The sequence below is a fragment of the Crassostrea angulata genome, chromosome 1 (assembly GCF_025612915.1).
Source record: "Crassostrea angulata isolate pt1a10 chromosome 1, ASM2561291v2, whole genome shotgun sequence".
NCBI classification, from domain to species: Eukaryota; Metazoa; Mollusca; class Bivalvia; order Ostreida; family Ostreidae; genus Magallana; species Magallana angulata.
This window is the reverse complement of record NC_069111.1, coordinates 53,034,976-53,042,358: the sequence shown is the minus strand read 5'-3', so window position 1 is coordinate 53,042,358 and position 7,383 is coordinate 53,034,976.

Here is a 7,383-nt window from a genome sequence, read left to right as displayed (position 1 = left end):
ACGTACTGATTGGTTTTCGTCTCTTAGTTACAGTCGTTATTTGCGGTTAGGAAAGTAAGCATTGATAAGATTGTTAGAAGGGTTTATTTTGTCATTTAAAGTTATCTCATTTCAAGTCTATAAACCCGGAAGCCTTTCTGAAATGTTAATCTTCAGAACACACAGGCTCGTCATGTATGCCATAAGTATGTTATCTTAACTTTCTTATTTGATCGATATTACTCAAAAGATACACCTGATGTATAGAAATATCTAACATACAGAAGTTACATATACATATTAAAATATTAGACATTTAAAACAACAATCAGACACAGTGTTTTGGAAACTTTGAAATAGATGAAATAATACAAATTAAAATGAGAAGTTATTATATTGTCAAGTAGTTTGATTGCACTAATGTAACTATGAAGTCAGCACCCTGTATATACTAACTAAATAAATGTGTACAATATTTTTGACTTAATTTAGTGAATGTTTATTCGTTTGCATTGGACTAATTTGAATGCAAAAATCAAACACAGCCTTTTTTAAACTTTGAAATAGAGGAATTAAATACATATGAATTAAAACGAGAAGTTGTTATCAATTAGAATTTAGTAGTTTGATTGCACTAATAAGATTATCATGAAGTCGGTACCTTGGAAATATTAACTTAATAAATGTATACGATACTTTCGACTCAATTCCTGCATTGGCATAAACGTTTATATATTTATCCTAGCATTAAACAATTTAAAGTCTTATTATTCATACCAAATGGGATCAGAACGTGTGTTGTGCATGTCAGAATATATAAAAACACGTTCGTTCTTTTATGTTCTGATTGTTCTGATGTAAAACGCATTGGTCAATCTAATGTCATTTATATAAAAAAACACTCCTTACTAAGATTAAAAATATAACGAGTTTGAAGCAGATTTGCTTGTAAAGTATATATTGATTTTCCCCTCATATATTGAATTCCCCCTTATCTCAAACAGGAAGTGTTGTAGAATTTTAAAAAAAATCTTGCCGACATTGAAGTAGCTTGTCTTGGTCTTTAAAAAAATCTAATTGAAATTCTTCAACTTGATTGATAAAACTCACTTAAAATTTCTCTAAATCTATTGAAAGCAATTGAAAAACATTTAATACAGAATTAGGTCTTGTTTTTCATTTTCTATTTTTACATAAAACCCAAGTTATCAACCGTGTGGCATGGGTTTTTTTAGATCACATTAATTGATGACATAACAACTAATCCCAATACATTTTTGTAACGTATTTCTTTGCTGTATTATTGGCTTTTATACAAGATAAATTCCTTCTAAATATTAAAACAATCCAAAACGTAACCTGTAGGTGTCCATTCTTAAAAAAATTATAGAAAACTGTTCATACTAAAAAATACTAGACAGAAAATGGTTAAAATATATACCTGTCCTTATTTGACGGCTACAAGTACGTTTGAAACAAGAATAAATGCATCATATTTGCAAATGAAGAAACACATTTCGTGTTTAACACCTCGAGAATGAAACAGGTGCTAGCATAATACAACAAAGAAACACTAAAAACTAAACCAGTAAGTATTATCCAGTATGATAGATATCTACTCCATTTTTCAGAGGCACGAATCAAAATCATCAACTTACCGTATTTATAATTTGTAACCACAAATCACAACAGATGTGTTCAGAATGTTGACTGAGAAAAATGTCACTTCACTATATGAAAATCAAATTCTTCAAAAATCTTAAAGTTGATTTTCGAACATACGGACTACATTCTCCAAAGAAAAAGTTCATAAAACCAAACCTTCACCGTCAACCTGCTCCACACCACTGGAAAAGTTTTTGCGTCTGGGCCGGTCAATGCATTTTTTGTTTTGTAGAGAATCATTTCATCGAATAATTTTGTAAGTCATATTAGAATTTAATACAGCATTCCCACCCTCCATATATAGAATATCACTTAAAACAATGTCAGCATATGCAGTACCTCTTTTACATCCTTACAAATTGTTAAATAAGAAAAAAGAGAATGAGATGGTGTTGCTTAGAAGAAGGTGATTGATTTTGAAATTTTCAAATAACAACTTTATAAACCCTTTGCACATACCTGAAATTGTCCATTTATTGGTTTGATTGTTCAAAGTTTAAAAATTTATTATTAATATTTTTTAATATTGTCCACAAGTTGGCCTTATACTGTCCATTTTTAAAACAAATAAGGTAATGCCTCAAACTGTACACTCTGTGAAAGAAAGAACAGTGTTTGGTTTACATCCTTTACTTAAAATTCAAAACAACAGTATTAGCTTTGTTTTGAATTTGTTTTTGAAAAATAACCTTATTTACTATGAAACATTTTGTTACTGATATTATAATAAGAAAAGATAGATCCTAGATATATCAATCATGGCTTAATAACGGCCAATAGTAAGGATCAATATTTAAAGCTATTTAAAGCTCTGTTACTTAAATATGCGTTTGTCCTTCGATTAAAATTTTCCAACTACATGTATCTTTAGATATGAAAGATCCATGAGTAAATCAACTATTTAACAAAATTACGAATAAAATTTTAAGAGCAGAAAATATGACGTTGTTTGGTTCTCCGGATTCGTTTTATTTTATTGATATTCAATGCATGTGTTTTGGTGGGGGTTTTTAAAAAACCTTTCTGGTTCTCTCTTTTTTTAAATCCGACAAAAAAATCGATAAAGTCTGACAAAATGGATCACTTTAATCTTGAGTGATAAACTATGTTTGATAGCAAACACGGTTTATCACTCAAGATTTAAGTATCGCACTAAAACTGTTTTATAATATTTTTATAAATACATGTATTTCATTTCATGCATTTTTGCGTATATATGTATTTATTTATTACATTGTCTGCATTTGCGCAGTTCTAAGTGATTAAAAAGACAATGTTCTGTACTTTTGTGCACAAATTGCATGCAAAACAACATTAAAAACTTCAGATGTAAAAGTTCTTTTGACAACAGTTCTTGTCAGTTTTAGGTTAATAAATATACACATTTTTGGTCCACATATCCTCAAGATGGCCGAATATCCCCTGTAAGCTAAATAATGAGTGTGCATCTATGTGTTGTGAAAACAAAACTTGTGTCATGTTCGTAGTTTACAAATCAGTTGTTGAATAAAAACTACCATAGTTAAAATATTTAAATATGTGAAATCACACAAAGTGTCTCAACTGTATTTTCTTGAAAGTTCAAACATGGCTTTGTCAAAACGATTCCCAAATTCCCTTTTGAATATGGTGCTTTTCCGCCCGCGACAGGGTCTATTTTTTTATGAGATGAAAACCAATTTTGTATCATATCTGTTCCACGTTTGTTATAATACGGGATGATTTGAATTTTTTATGCGGATTGTTTCAGGAGGGTAGTGAAAAGGCCCGGACATTGTTCTTAAGGAGTTTGACTTACACAAACTCTCTTGATCTGTTGAAAGACCATGTGTTTTACTGTTAAAATGTATCTGAAGTGTTGTTTTAAAAGATAACAGAAAGAATTTTTTAAAAAAGATCGTTTTAAATTTCTTTATCTATAGTGTGTGATTTTTGCAAGATTGTATAGCGATATTTAATACTGTAGTGACACTAACTGTTGTGTTCATTATGTTCATAATTAAAGCTGTATGGTCCAATGCCGTGTATAATCAACAAAACTAAACATTTTGGCTTTTGCACAGTTTGAGCATAATAAGACTGATAATAACTCTGATAAAATATGTTAAAATCATATATTTTTCACTCATAACAGAACTCAAAAATTGAAACTAGATTTAAGCGTCCATAGAAACCGAAAAGAGTTGGTGATTTTACACATTTTACAAACATCAATTAATATTTTAGAGATTGTCATATATTATGATAAATATATATTATAATCATTCTAATAAGCTGACATTAACATGTTTCTTATGAAAACGCTGGTTAAAGTAGTTAAAACATTTTAACACTTTGTAAAAAAGAAATGAAAAACATAATTAGAAATGTATCAGATCCGATTGTCACAATGTCCCTCTATTAAACATATTACGTTCTTGTACACTGGGTGTATTGACAAAACAATTTTTCAAAGGTCACCAAACAAACACGGTATATCACTCAAACTTAAAATATTTAACGATTTTATTTTTCGCTGGAGTTAGCGATTTTCTTCTGATCACAAACCAGGAAGTTCTTCAACATATCACGCAAAACTAATCGCTGAAAAAAGGTTATGAGACTAAGTTTCAATAAATCTGCGGACATCAAACGATTTAAGATTGTCCGTGTGTAAACATGAAAAATATCTCAAAATGACATAATGTTTACTTGGATACTGCCACTCTTATCAAGGGATACACTTTGTTATCCGATAACAGTCACCTCAGAAACCCTTTTTAATAATAATGAATTTATTAACATTGATATGTAAATCTAATTTAAGTTTTACATTTTACTGTTGTAGTAATTATACTTTGTAATTTGAACACATTTGTGTTAAACTGTAAAAACTTAAAGTAGCGCAAAACTAATTGGAATCTGAGTATACCCTCATTTATCCATGTAATGTAGGCCAAAGTAAAATAATACCTAATTGTATATCAAATATGAAAGATAAAATATTATGAATAGCGTAAATTATTTATTATTTGAACAAGGAACTTGAAGGGATGTTTACAGGCCTTAAGTTTCAGAAGTGTCACAAAGTATAGCACGTGCCTCTTTCATTGTCATAGTCCCATCTAACGAGAAATTACGCTTCTGTGACGTCTATGTAATCCAATCAATAGAAGAATTTCACAATTTATTTTTAAAAGCACATGAGCCTCAAACCAAAAATATATCTATCTATAGAAACCGTAATGTAAGTGAACACCATTGTTATATGATGGAGTGTATGCCAATGATTTATTTCCATTTATATTAGACTTTGTGTCGAACTGGAGACTTAGTCGCTATAAAAAAGTATAAGAGAACAGATATTATCAATTTTTAAAACTCGTGGATTTTTTAAAACATAAATTTGTTTCCATTTCACATACATTTATATCGATTTATTCAAATTGGCAATGTCCGATAAGTTTATATTATTCAATATTTTAGTAATGGCAATCTGTTACCGTCCATTTTAAAAAATTATGGGATATGCAGAGGTATTTCTAAATGGAAATAGTTCTTGGGGAATTATAAGGCGATAATTTTGGTCGGGCGTGATCAAATCCAATAAAGCCCGAATGGCCTTATGATAGATTTGATCTCGCCACGACCGAAATAATCTCCTCATAATATTCAAAGAAAGATTCCTTATTACTTATATTTATATAATTTGAAGCCATTGTACGATTAGATAAACAAACCCCACTGGCGTCCCAATTATACGTCATTTGAAGTAATTGGTTATATAGTAAAGACTCGATTCGTAGAGTTATCACAGGCAAAGACACTGGAAAATGTGCATATTGAATTATATTTTTCATTTTCAGGTAACATATTATAAACGAAGGGTTTAAATTCCTAAAGATAATATACAAAAAATGTCTTAGTTAGCAAGGGACAGTTTCAGATAATGAATATACATATATATAGTATTTTTGTAAAATTAAAAGATGCTATTAATTTTAACAATATTTTATTCAATAAGATATATTGAATAGGGTTAGGCAGTAAGCACAGCCTATTTTAGAGATGCTAAACTTAAAGGTTAATGAGTGTTGCTAAAATTCATGAAATGATTTTTTAATGATTACCATTAGTTAGACGAATGTCTGTTGTTGAAAGTGGTATGAAACAAGTAGGCTCCTACTATAAATAACATGAGAATTAGATATAAAGTCAATCCAAGAGGCAAAAATCTCCAGATTTGTAAGATATTCCTATTTTAATTTTTAATTACAGGCACTTGATGCATGGACAACCCTTTTGAATTGTTTTTAAAAAACATAAGAAAGGTCATTCTTAAATGGAAAACGATTGACATTTTGCCATCTTCCTCAAAACATCTGATAAAAAAAGGAGAAATAAGGTGGCACGGGACAATTTTTTTTTATACAAGTCATTGTAGCCAGGGGATGCATATCTTCGGAACACTGTAACTAGAATTTCCTCATTTCCTATTCAGCACAAATACCTTTAATTCACTCTTTATAAGGCCAATCACCAATTTCTGAAGACAATTACTAGTCAAAACCTGTAAAATTCTCTACTTACTGTTTTTTATGAGATTTTGACCCTTTCACATTTTGATTATTTTTCATGATTGTTCAGCCTTTTAGACCCCCCACAGCTAATTCCCTGCAAAGGATTGACCTTCCGTATCGCGTGCATGTTGCACCATCACATGTCAGAAACTTACCGGTGAATAGTTTACAATGTCCCATCCACCTACTTTTCGTGTTATTTTACCTCCCGTCTGTAACTTGCAATTTCACTGTGTAAAGTCAACACAAGAGTCATAGCCGCAAGTTTCGCATTTTACTTATTCTCATGTACCTAACATATGGGGCCTACATATTGCTTATCAATTTTAACAAGAGACACTCCTCTAACTAATGATAATCATTAAAAATCATTTCATGAATTTTAGCAACACTCATAAGCTTTCAAGTACAGCAACTCCCAATTTTACAAAAACATTGACGGGCACTTTATCCGAAACTGTCCCTTGCTACCTAGTATAAAGATTTACGTTATTCAGAACCATTTATTGTGTGTTCTAGACCTTTTATTGCATTTTTTCACTTTCAAAAAAATAGGTCAGTTACCTACCTTTTGAATTTATGGCCATTGAGTATTTGTTTTAATATTTTTTAAAAATATCCTAAAGAATTTGCATTGTGATTAAGATTTTTCATATTGTGAAAATCATACGAATGGCTAAACTCTTTTCGGAAAGAAATACACTTTCTGAATGGCTGTGGCACTTAATATATACAAAGCATTACGTTTTCATTTACAACTTTTTAAATATTCCAGTCCGAATTTCCTGTAATAGTTTTCAAATCCCTACCATTTTTTTCAATTAAACAAATAACTGAATAATGATAATACTTAAACATTTATAGTATTAAAATTATTATAACAACCTTATTCTGCTGGCTAAGAATTCATATGAGTTCAATGAACAAAATTTTGAAATATGATGTCTTAAATCGTTTTTTAGCATTTTTTAATATTTTTGTAGTTTATGCCGTACGATTATCTAAAGTGAAAAAAGTGAGATAAAACCAACATAATATATGCAAAATTATAATTCTGCCAAAGGACTATGTGCGGTTTTATGCATTTTTTGCCCCCAAAATCAAAGTTTTAGAAAGAGCTTTGAAATTAAGGTGAAAGATAGTTAAAATCATATTGGAAATAAAGTTATAAGAGATTATC